General features: G+C 45.6%; 1 protein-coding gene across 1 annotated transcript in view; it reads right to left on the reverse strand.

Moving 5' to 3' along the window:
• LOC138766604 (olfactory receptor 10C1-like) overlaps positions 1-10,581 on the reverse strand; it is a 70,961-nt gene extending 60,380 nt beyond the window's left edge. Inside the window, exon 1 of the mRNA XM_069944194.1 lies at positions 10,515-10,581. The gene's annotated coding sequence lies outside the window, so the exon portion shown is untranslated. The remainder of the gene's footprint in view (positions 1-10,514) is intronic.
• Positions 10,582-11,009: the final 428 nt, after the last annotated feature.

The following is an 11,009-nucleotide window of genomic DNA, read 5'->3' on the forward strand; positions in this document are numbered from 1 at the left end:
GGAGACCTGCACGTGCTACATGGGGCAATATGGCAATATTGTATGGCCTCCCTTTCTTGTTTGTGCTTGCTCTGCGGGGTTGGCGATAGCTGACTGACACAGTGTTGAGCTAGTGTAGGGACTCGTGTTCCAATGGACCTGCACGTGGTACATGAGGCAATATGGTTTGATCAAATTATATACCAACATCCTAGCGTTGGCTTTTAAATGTAGCCAAAAGGCATTAGTATCAGCCATAGGTGTGAGGTGCAGCGCTCCTTTCTCTCCTTGTCCGTATAAATGTAATAAGACTACTGAGATTTCAAGTATGTTAAGATAAATCAATTTACAATTTTTGCCATTCTCACTTTTTCAAGTGTTCCAAGAGGTGAAACCCCCCCCCCCCCATAGGTTTTACCTAAGTTAATGCTATACATTCTTTTTTTTTTTTTTTTTTTACTTATTACTACTTTTTATTATTTCTTGAACACTTAGGGAGACATTTATTAAGTCCGGCGTTTTTTTTACGCCGGACTTATAAATGTCCCCGCATCTCCGGCGCTACGGGGATTTATGTAGAGGCGGACTGCCTCTACATAAATCCCGTGCACTCTGGTGCGCACCGCCGAAAACCTACGCCAGCTGAGGACTGGAGTAGGTTTTTGGAGTATGTTTTTGCGGAACGGATGGTGAATTGAGCGGACTCTGAATCCGCGCCCTCTGTTCCGCCCCCTTCACACCCCCTCCCCGCCCCCCTGCGTACCCGTCGGAAAGTGCCGATTTGCGAATATTTTATTTGCAAATCGACCATTTTTGAATAAAATATTGCGCAAATCTGCAATTTCCGCCGAAAACCCCCGGACCGCACGATGATACATGTCCCCCTTAAAGTGTTTCTGTCGTTATGAAACATTTTTGACATGTCATAGACACATGTCAAAAGTTTTTATCGGTCCAGGTCTGAGTGTTTACACCTGTACCGACCAGGAGAGGACGTGCTGCAGTGCAACCCCTTTCTGTACTTATAATGGACTCCTATGGAGCACAACTGGGTTTTTTTTAACCCAGGGTGGGGAGAGGAAGCACTGCAGCTTCGGTCCTCTTCCTGCTCTATCTCCCAATCGGTATGGATCTGAACACTCCGGACCAATAAAAACGACAGGTACACTTGAAGGCTTTCATTATTGTGTTATGCAGATGACCACATGTTCAGGTAGATGGATGCCATTCCATGACCACACTATCTGGTGCTCCTTGACCACCAACATCTACAGTTGATCGTTGTATCATCGTGCCTTGGTATATAGTAATAAAATAATCTTTCTACAAAAACATTGAAAAAAGATAAAACAAACAATGAGTGCCTCATTCAGTAGTATCACTCGATAGATATTTGATATTGATCATAGCAGAAAATAGTGAAACCGCTCACCTTTTGGGGTGATGGAATCCAGAGCCACAACAGCCACAAGCACATATTAATCACTGTGTACACCACACCTCCAATGGTCCACCAGTGCACCAGTCTTCATACGAGCTGTGACCCGAACTTCCGATTGGAATTGGTAAAAACATAGAAGTAATCTATCCAATATAAAACGATCTGGAGATTGTGCTCTTTGCAGTTGGACAAAGATATTCCCCAGTAACTTTTTATGTCCAAAAATAACACATTTTGGGGTTGTATTACCCTTTGTATTACCCCACATTCAGGACAAAAATTATTATCATTATAATATAAATTATATAAATTATTATTCCTAAAATAAGAAACATAATAAGACCAGGCAAAGTTTATTGGTTCACAGATTGGGTGGACCTTACCCACCAGAAACAGTCTTACTATAAGTGACAACCATCATAAAAGGAAATTAGCGGCACTCGCCACTTTAGCAGCAGATCCATAGTTCCTTTATTGACAAAACCAGAACATCATAACAGGCGAGCAGGTGAGACACCAGTGCAAACCAAACTGTGTTGCCGGTTACAGCTGTTTCGCGCCCCTATCGGCGCTTCTACAGACCCGCCACTTCTTCTTACGTCATAAGTTAAATACCCTTGAATCTCTTCCTTGGGGCTTGGCAATTATTACAACGTGCAAAAGTAAATTAAAAACGTATTAAAAACACATTGTTCCACAAAGACACTATAGTCCAACTTATCATTTAACCCTATGTTACCCTGGGCTTCAGTCCTAAGAATCCAACGTGCTTAAGCTTGTTGCAAGCGTTTTTGCCTAACTGAACACGGTCTTATTCGTTCCCAAAAAAGCAAGATATCTGGTTAGAAAAAACTTCTTCAAAAGGTAATTTTAAAGTGTCACTGTTGTTTAATTATTTATTTTTGCACAAATCAATAGTACAGATGATTAATTGGGTTTATTAGCCGAAAAATTTATTTTTATGATGAAAAAGCAGCTTGAAGCTCTCCCCCCTGTCTTCATGGTTGTCTATGGAGAGGGGAGGGGTGGAGGGAGATGAGGCACCAAAGAGTTATTTTACAGCTACATCACTGCCTATCTCCTCTAAAGTCAGCACTGACCTCGCTGACCTCTAAATACCGGCTTTCACACAGCTCCCACTGTGTAATCCTTCAATCTCTGCTCTCTGCTGGCAATTAATCTTCCTCCTCCCTCCTCCCCTCTTCATAGATTAGACAGGGCACGTCTGATGTAAACTAGTCAAGATTTCCTGATAATGAGCAGTGAATGAGAGAGAGAAGGGAGGGGGGACCTGGGGAAAGGCTTTTTGAATGCAGATAAGGGCATATTTTCCTAATAAACCCAATTACAAAGTTTCTTAAAATCTCCCGTACTATTGATCTCTGGAAAAAAAAAAAAAAAAAAACACTGTGACACTTTAAATGTGGGGGATGTAAGTGGTGTTCTTACTTTACCCTATTAAAACATGTACAAACAGGGGGAGTATCATTGAAAGTTAAAGATTTCATTTACTGTCATACAGGGGAGCCGGGCGGAGCAGAAGGGGTTAAGGGTGGAAGAATTACATACTCGCTGCGGTCGTTCAGTCCGTTTGTGTGAATATACCCTTAACGTAAGGAGAAGGGGCGGGTCTGTAAAAGAGCGGAAAGGGGCGCAAAACAGCTGTAACCGGCAACACAGTTTGGCTTGCACCTGCGTCTCACCTGCGGTTATGATGTTCTGGTTTTGTCAATAAGGGAACTATGGAATTGCTACTAAAGTGGTGAGTGCCGCTAATTTCCTTTTATGAGATATTGTGAAGTGAACAGCTGAGCACCCCACATAGCCTTTAACCTATTACATCTACCTGCAAATACTCACTCACTATATGCTTAAAACAAGAGTGTGTTTCATTAAAAGGTCATTCCTGCTGTGCCGGTGCTGTTTCTAATTACTAAAGTCTTACAAAAACACTCACTTACCATCACATCAATATATGGAGTAGGTTTCCTGTTTGTTTTTTTTGTTGGTGAAACTAAAGATGAATTGCGCGGACTCTGAGTCCGCGCCCCCTTTTTCGCCCCCCTTCACACCTCCCCCCGCCCCCCTAGCGTACCTGGCAGAAAGTGGCGATTTGCGAATATTTCATTCGCAAATGGCCATTTTGCGAATAACATATTCGCAAATCGGCACTTTCTGCCGAAAAAATAAAATACGCCACTTGATACATTTCCCTCCTGGTGTCAAACTCACACGCTAATGATGATAAGAGTTCCAATTAGAATTGAAGCACTGAATCAGACGTATTTTACGATCAGAGGACCGCGCTGAGGTCTGAACAAACATGGACAGGACACCATGTTTTTGTAATCCTGGATAACCCATTTAAAGGCCTTTTACCTTGCCCTAATACTGGCCAAATGAACATTTGTATCAATGTTTCTTTCCAATGGCCAGATTCCCCTTATGAATTGTGATATTTTTTGGAAACCCCCTCGGTTTCCCTGCCTGTGTTCCTTGTTCTCCTGGTCCTTCCCACATTTCTTACAAACCAAAGCCTGTTTTTTAGTACACCACCATGCCCATCAGCTCTTTGTATTGGACTAAGATGGACTTAGACAATATAACCTCTGACTGATACATAAATTTACCTGACATTTAGCTGTTTTAGTACGGTTTAAAGAAGAATTCCACCCACCCCCCTGAAAAATAAAAACTACTTGCACATTGGCTTCCCTTCTGTCCAGTTTATGTCTGGTTTGGTTGCTGTCAGTGCCCCCTACTTTCTGTTTCAGTCTTTGCCAGTGCCTACAACTCCCAGCATGCCTCACTTTACTGTGCATGTCTCCCTCCCACTTAAGTCTCCACCCACTCTCCGCCCTCTATCCTTAGCTGGGTTTACCATCATCATGCATTATAATCATGAAATGATGGTGGTTGTAGTTACCATCATTACCACCATCATTTCTGATTGTAATGCATGATGATTGTGGTAGTCTGTGTTGGCGGATGGAGCATGGCTCTCGTCCTGTCATGGTAGCAATGTCGGTACCTTACAATACCTGAGAGTAATGTAAACTTTCCCCACACCCTTCTGCAAAGCTCTCCCTCCTGTCCCTGCTGTAAGTCCCAGAGGTGCGGCGCTGCTGTGATGTGTGCGGTGTCGCACTCATGGTGACACAGCTCCAGAGTGAGCACAGCCCAGGACAAGTCACCCCCAGCATGTTACAGAACATGAGGATCCCTATGCTTGTACAGAGATAAATGTGAACAGCGCTCCAATGTGTGAGGTCTGCAGGACATAGGTAGATGCAGTGGAGTAAAGGACGACTCTCACCTGGCGTGGTTGTGCAAATGCAAGGCCCAACTCTCAATGATCACATGTGTGTGGACCGCAGCCACTCCCAGAACCAAACCGGTAATGCATCAAAAAACAAATCCTCCACTCCAACCACTGGGTAAGATCGGGCGCTTGCACTTTAGAAAGAAGTCAGCACGACTTCGAAACGCGTTGTGTTTTAATAAATAGTTTTTTATTTTCATCATTTACTTTTGGCCTATCTTGCACCAGTGCCGATCTTACCCAGTGATTGGAGTGGAGGATTTGTTTTTTATGCTTGTACAGGATAGGTTTACATTACTCTCAGGTATTGTAAGGTACCGACATTGCTACCATGACAGGAGGGAGAGCCATGCTCCATCCGCCAAGGTAAGGGACCTCCGTTCTGCACCGCCATGCTGCCAGACCCTCTGAAAGTGTGTGGAGAGGCATGGAGTTCATAGCTCCCCAGTAGAGCCCACCCTGCACTAGAGCCGTGGTGTGTGTGGGGCTGGCAGCATGGCGGTGCAGGATGGAGGTCCCTTCTCTGTCCTGTACCAGTATGCAGATTCTCAAGTTCTGTAACATACTGGGGGTGACTCGTCGTAGGCTGAGCTCACTCCGCCACAGCAGCCGCGGCACTCATGGTTACACGGGCGGGGGGGGGGGGGGACGGTGATGCACTGGCGCAGGGCGCACTGAGGGATGGGACAGGCGAGGGTTGCAGGGCGCAATGACGAGACAGTACGGGATCATGTCTTCTGCAGCCACAGCACTTCTAGCCGGCCACCGAGAGGGGAGGGGGGAAGCCCGCGTCAGGGATTGGGAGTTTGGGGGCTGTCAGACATTAGAGCGGGGCCGTTACGTCACGGCCCCTTGCTCTTTCATTGCACTGGTGAGACTGGGGAAGTAGGCGGGGAGCTGCAACACGCCCCCAGATTGAGGCCCTGCCCTACACTACACTGACACGTCACGGCCCCAAGATGGCGCAGGGTGCCGTGACGACATGATTTCAGACAGGACTACAAGACTTCCTGTGGCAGTAAGTGTAGTATAAAAAGCACTATAGGGGCAGAAGCCGTGATTAGTGTCTATGGAGCATTTGTATAACTTTTGTGGGGCAATAAAGTTTTTGCCCGGAATACCCCTTTAACAAGTTCGCTCATCAATACTTACCTTGTGCCTGTGCAGAAGGTCTCTGGAGCAGGGTGGACCTAATGACTGAAGTTTTCTGAATTGCAGAAATTAGAGGAAGATATCTCAGTAGCTTGAACTGGAGTGGGACACTTTGGTATACTGGTAAGTTCAGAGAAGTCCTGTGGCATTTGGGGATTCTATCCAGTAGATCACTTACTCTTACACTGGTCCCAAACAGATGATCCAGGCTCCTCTACCAAAGGGATCTAGTAGTTGTGGGAAAAAAAAGATGCTGCTTTGCTTCTCTTCTAATTCCCAGACCTAAAGGTGGACTGAGAACAGTGGTCACTTCACCTGGCAGAGCCAGACACTACACACTACACACTACACACTACACACTACACACTACACTGGTCCTAACCAGGGAATCTCACTCCTTCCAGACGAAGGGTGGAGTCCAGGGACAAGATATCTCTTGGCCCAATCAGAGAAGTCCTGTCTTGGTACCAAGGATACAAGGCTTACCTCACAGATCTCTTGTTAACTCTTGGTATACAGACAAGAAATACACAAGCACATGTTAACACATGGATGTAGCTGAGCTGAGATAGCTAACAAACAAAATGGAGGGCTCTACAGAGGCTTCCGCAGTAAAATACACCACACCACAGAGTCAAACCTAAGGACATCTCCTTCTACCTTACTTTGGGCAGAAATTAGTTGCTCTGGGTTACCACATATCCACTATTCGTCCCTACCGTATGTTATGGGGGTAATAAGTATTGGGAGCCATTGTTAGGACCCAGAAAAGGAGTTATTGGAGAATCCTACTTGTGCAGTCTAGTGACCCATCAATGTTGTTACACCAAAGGAAACAACTGATGGTTTCATATGTTGTGGGGGTAGCTGAGTATTGGGAGCCATTGGTAGCACCCAGGAAAGGTGACTACTATAGGAGAAGTCTAGTTCTGCAGTCTAGTGACCCATCAATGTTACACCAAAGGAAACTGCTGATGGTTCCACGATACCATATGATGTGGGGGTAGCTGAGTATTGGGAGCCAACGCTAGGACCCAAAAAAAGCGACTGCTATAAGAGAAGATGCCGCATTGTTCCACCATTGTTATGTGATAAGATATGCCATACAAGTAATCTAACATATACAAAACAAATATCAAGGCAAATGGTTAACAAATTTTCATTATTTCACACATCGTCAGTAATGATTTCCACCAGGAACACATCATCGGCGTCTCTGTATCCTCCAGGTAATTGACTTGCACTTTCAATATCATTTAGGATTGTGATTTCACAGCAATAATCGCCTCCCAATTAACACGTCCCGCGGAGGGGTAATTAATGAGCTGTTTACACAACGCCAATACGTCTGGGTGATGCTTCTTTTTTTCTTCACTTTAGTGAAATGTTGCTAATTATTACAACACTGAGCCAAATCTCTAAGGTTTCCAGCCCTTAATCACTTCATGTTGCAATAAGATCCCACTGAGGCCGAGACGAAAGGAAATACAAGATAACGTAATCTGAATGACATGTGAAAGTAGATGGACATAATAAAGTGTAAGACTACCTTCTCCAGACCCAAATAAAACTGTGAACTTACTAAAATATCATACATTTACCTAGGGCTCTGTTCACATCCAGTCAGACATCTGTCTGGCCTAGTAGTCTGACCTGGAAGCCATGGGGCAATTGTTTTCTTCTTCATTGACCATCATCTACTGGCTTTATCCAATATAAAAGCACAATGATGCCCTATTCACTCCTGGCCATCTATATATCTCTAAAGGCCCTATTACACTAAACAATTATTGGCCGTATTTGGCTGATATCGGCTGTTACAGCGGATAATTGTCTGGTGTAATAGAACACAACTATCAGCCGACATCGTTCATGTCATTGTCGTTTGTCTTTCAAAATGTTGAAAGACAAACGACCAGGATAGCAGCGAACTGCTGCCGCTGGCTATTCCCGTGTTTTGAGACTCGTAACTGAGGCTCCACGGACCCCTTTTTTGCATATTCAAATTTTGTATGGGACAATCAATGGAGACTCGTAAATGAGTACTGCATTGGAATTTTTCACTGTTCTCCCTGAGTTCAGTGATTGTTGTGTTTTGTTGGTCTATTTATCATTGCCCCAGTAGCCAGAATCCTGCTCCACACTGACAAGGGGCAAATACCCTGAAACTGCAGTCTGTGGATGGATGCCTAGCCATGGTTACCCTTGTCTTATGTTGTTATACTCGCCACAGAGTTAGACTTTGACTCACAGGGGCCACCCTGGTGTTTCCCTATTTGGGTCCTAAAGCTCGCAACAGAGTGAGGACCTGAGGGACTACGTATCAGGGTGGTTTGGTGCTCTCCCCACTAGGAGGCACCCCTTGGCAATGGGCTTCCTTCTCTGGTATTCTCTGTTATTGGGGTTTGAATATATTTAGGGATTTGCAGTCTTAATTTGGTGAATTATTTTGGGATTTGGTCTGGGTTGTTGGGGTTTGGTCTGGGTAGTTGGGGTTTGGTCTGGGTAGTTGGGGTTTGGTCTGGGTAGTTGGGGTTTGGTCTGGGTAGTTAGGATTTGGTCTGGGTTGTTGAGGTTTGGTCTGGGTTGTTAGGGTTTGGTCTGGGTAGTTAGGATTTGGTCTGGGTTGTTGGGGTTTGGTCTGGGTTGTTGGGGTTTGGTCTGGGTTGTAAGGGTTTGGTCTGGGTTGTTGAGGTTTGGTCTAGGTTGTTGGGGTTTGGTCTGGGTTGTTGGGGTTTGGTCTGGGTAGTTGGGGTTTGGTCTGGGTAGTTAGGATTTGGTCTGGGTTGTTGGGGTTTGGTCTGGGTAGTTAGGATTTGGTCTGGGTTGTATGGTTTGGTCTGGGTTGTTGGGGTTTGGTCTGTGTTGTTGGGGTTTGGTCTGGGTTGTTGAGGTTTGGTCTGGGTTGTTGGGGTTTGGTCTGGGTAGTTGGGGTTTGGTCTGGGTAGTTAGGATTTGGTCTGGGTTGTTGGGGTTTGGTCTGGGTTGTTGAGGTTTGGTCTGGGTTGTTGGGGTTTGGTCTGGGTAGTTGGGGTTTGGTCTCGGTAGTTAGGATTTGTTCTGGGTTGTTGGGGTTTGGTCTGGGTTGTTGGGGTTTGGTCTGGGTTGTTGAGGTTTGGTCTGGGTTGTTGGGGTTTGGTCTGGGTAGTTGGGGTTTGGTCTCGGTAGTTAGGATTTGTTCTGGGTTGTTGGGGTTTGGTCTGGGTTGTTGGGGTTTGGTCTGGGTTCTTAACTAATTAACATTGTCCAGTCTTGTCTAGGCTCTAAAATAAAAAAGAACTGAGCAGATTGATATATATCTTTGTGGGGAGGATTCAGTATAACTTGTAAATTGTTGATTGAAATCCCTGCTCATTCTGTGTTTAAGAGTCCAGTGGGCGGAGTCACTCAATGGACAGCACTATTTAGCATGGAAACATAATAGATTTATATCAATAAATTACAGGTTTCACTGAATCTTTTCCCATAAAGTTATATATCACTCAGCCCAACTCCTTCTGCGCTATTACATGATGCCGATAATTTAGACAGCATTTTGATGGGCAAGGCCATATTTGCCACTAGGCACCCGTGGTCCAGTGCCTAGGGCGGCGGCACATGCAGGGAACAATTAAATTTTTTTTTTCTTTTTACCTTCTCCACCGCCTGCTGCCGCTAACATCTGCGCCCGGGAGGTGGGGCTGGGTTATAGGGTCCGCTGGGGTGCAGCTTCGGGGCCAAGGTGAGCCTTTGGCACAGACAGCCTGTATCACACAGAAGTTTGGGCAGCGCAGGGCTGAAGCTGTGAGCTTCCGGGCCTGTGTGATACAGGCTGTCTGTGCCAGAAGCTCACCCCGGCCCCGTAACTGCACTGGGGGGGGGCACCTGACCCGGCTGCTCCCCCTGCCCTCCGGCTCCTCCCCCTGCCCCTGGCTGCTCCCCCTGCCCTCCAGACGCTCCCTCTTCCCCTCTTCTGTAGGGTGTTCTGAGAGTTGTAGTGCAACTGAAAATGTCATTCACAAGGAATTTGTCACAGATACAAATTAATCCAGGAAAGGAGCGGGGTCAGCGTGTCGTGTCTCACTGGTTCTATATAGGTGGGTCCCAAGGATCATTTCCTCTGGTGGGCCCCAGGTACCCCACGGTGCCCAGGGCAGCATGATACTCTAAATACAGGCCTGGTGACGGGTTCCTTTAACCTAGGGAAGCTGGTCTGGTTGAATTGATCTGAATTTCATAAGCAGTCTGATGTCTGAAATCAGTGTAATGGTCTAGTACGATGTCTCAATTTCTTAGAATTAATTATTTTACGAGTCTGGTCTGAGGCCTGTATTTATTCTGTGATTTCACTTGGGGGTCTGTGTTTCATTTAGGGTATGGTTTGGAGTCTGAATAATGTATGGGTCTGGACTGGGGTTTAAATCAATTTAGGTTCAGCCATAAGCTGTGTCCATGTTTTCCAGGCAGCCTTAGGACTGCATCCATCTTCTCCAGCCAACGGGATTTGATAACCAAGCATTCAGGTTTGTGTAAACCCGAACTTACTCTAAGTTTGCTCATCTCTAGTTATAATCTTACACATCCCCATCATCCCCTATCACCCCACATTGCACACAATCTGCCTAGATATACTGTACCCACCTTTATTATAGTTCAGTGGTCTCCAACCTGTGGCGCTCCCTCCAGCTGTTGCAGAACTACAACTCCCAGCAGACACATGTAGGACATTGTAGAGATGGAGGGCGCTCCTGCACTGGATATATGGTGGTGTATTGTCTCTGGTGGCAGCCAGCTGTGTATGAGATCTGTGTCTGATCCCACAGCCACAAGCATGGTGTTATATCACTGTGGCAGCCAATCAGATCAGTGGTTCTAGGTTTTCAGGGCAGGTGTGACAACTGAAGGTGTGATCTGATTGGTTATTATGGGTAACTGTGATACTTCTATGTATAGGAGCTGTGATTACAAGGAGGAAGATTTATCAAACTGGTGTAAAGTAGAATTGTTTTAGTTGCCCCTGGCAACCAATCAAATTCCACCTTTCATTCCTCAAAGACTCTTTGGAAAATGAAAGGTGGAATCTGATTGGTTGCTAAGGGCAAGGACTTTACACCATGCTTGATCAATCTCCCCCAT

Source organism: Dendropsophus ebraccatus, chromosome 10 (assembly GCF_027789765.1).
Source record: "Dendropsophus ebraccatus isolate aDenEbr1 chromosome 10, aDenEbr1.pat, whole genome shotgun sequence".
Taxonomy (NCBI): Eukaryota; Metazoa; Chordata; class Amphibia; order Anura; family Hylidae; genus Dendropsophus; species Dendropsophus ebraccatus.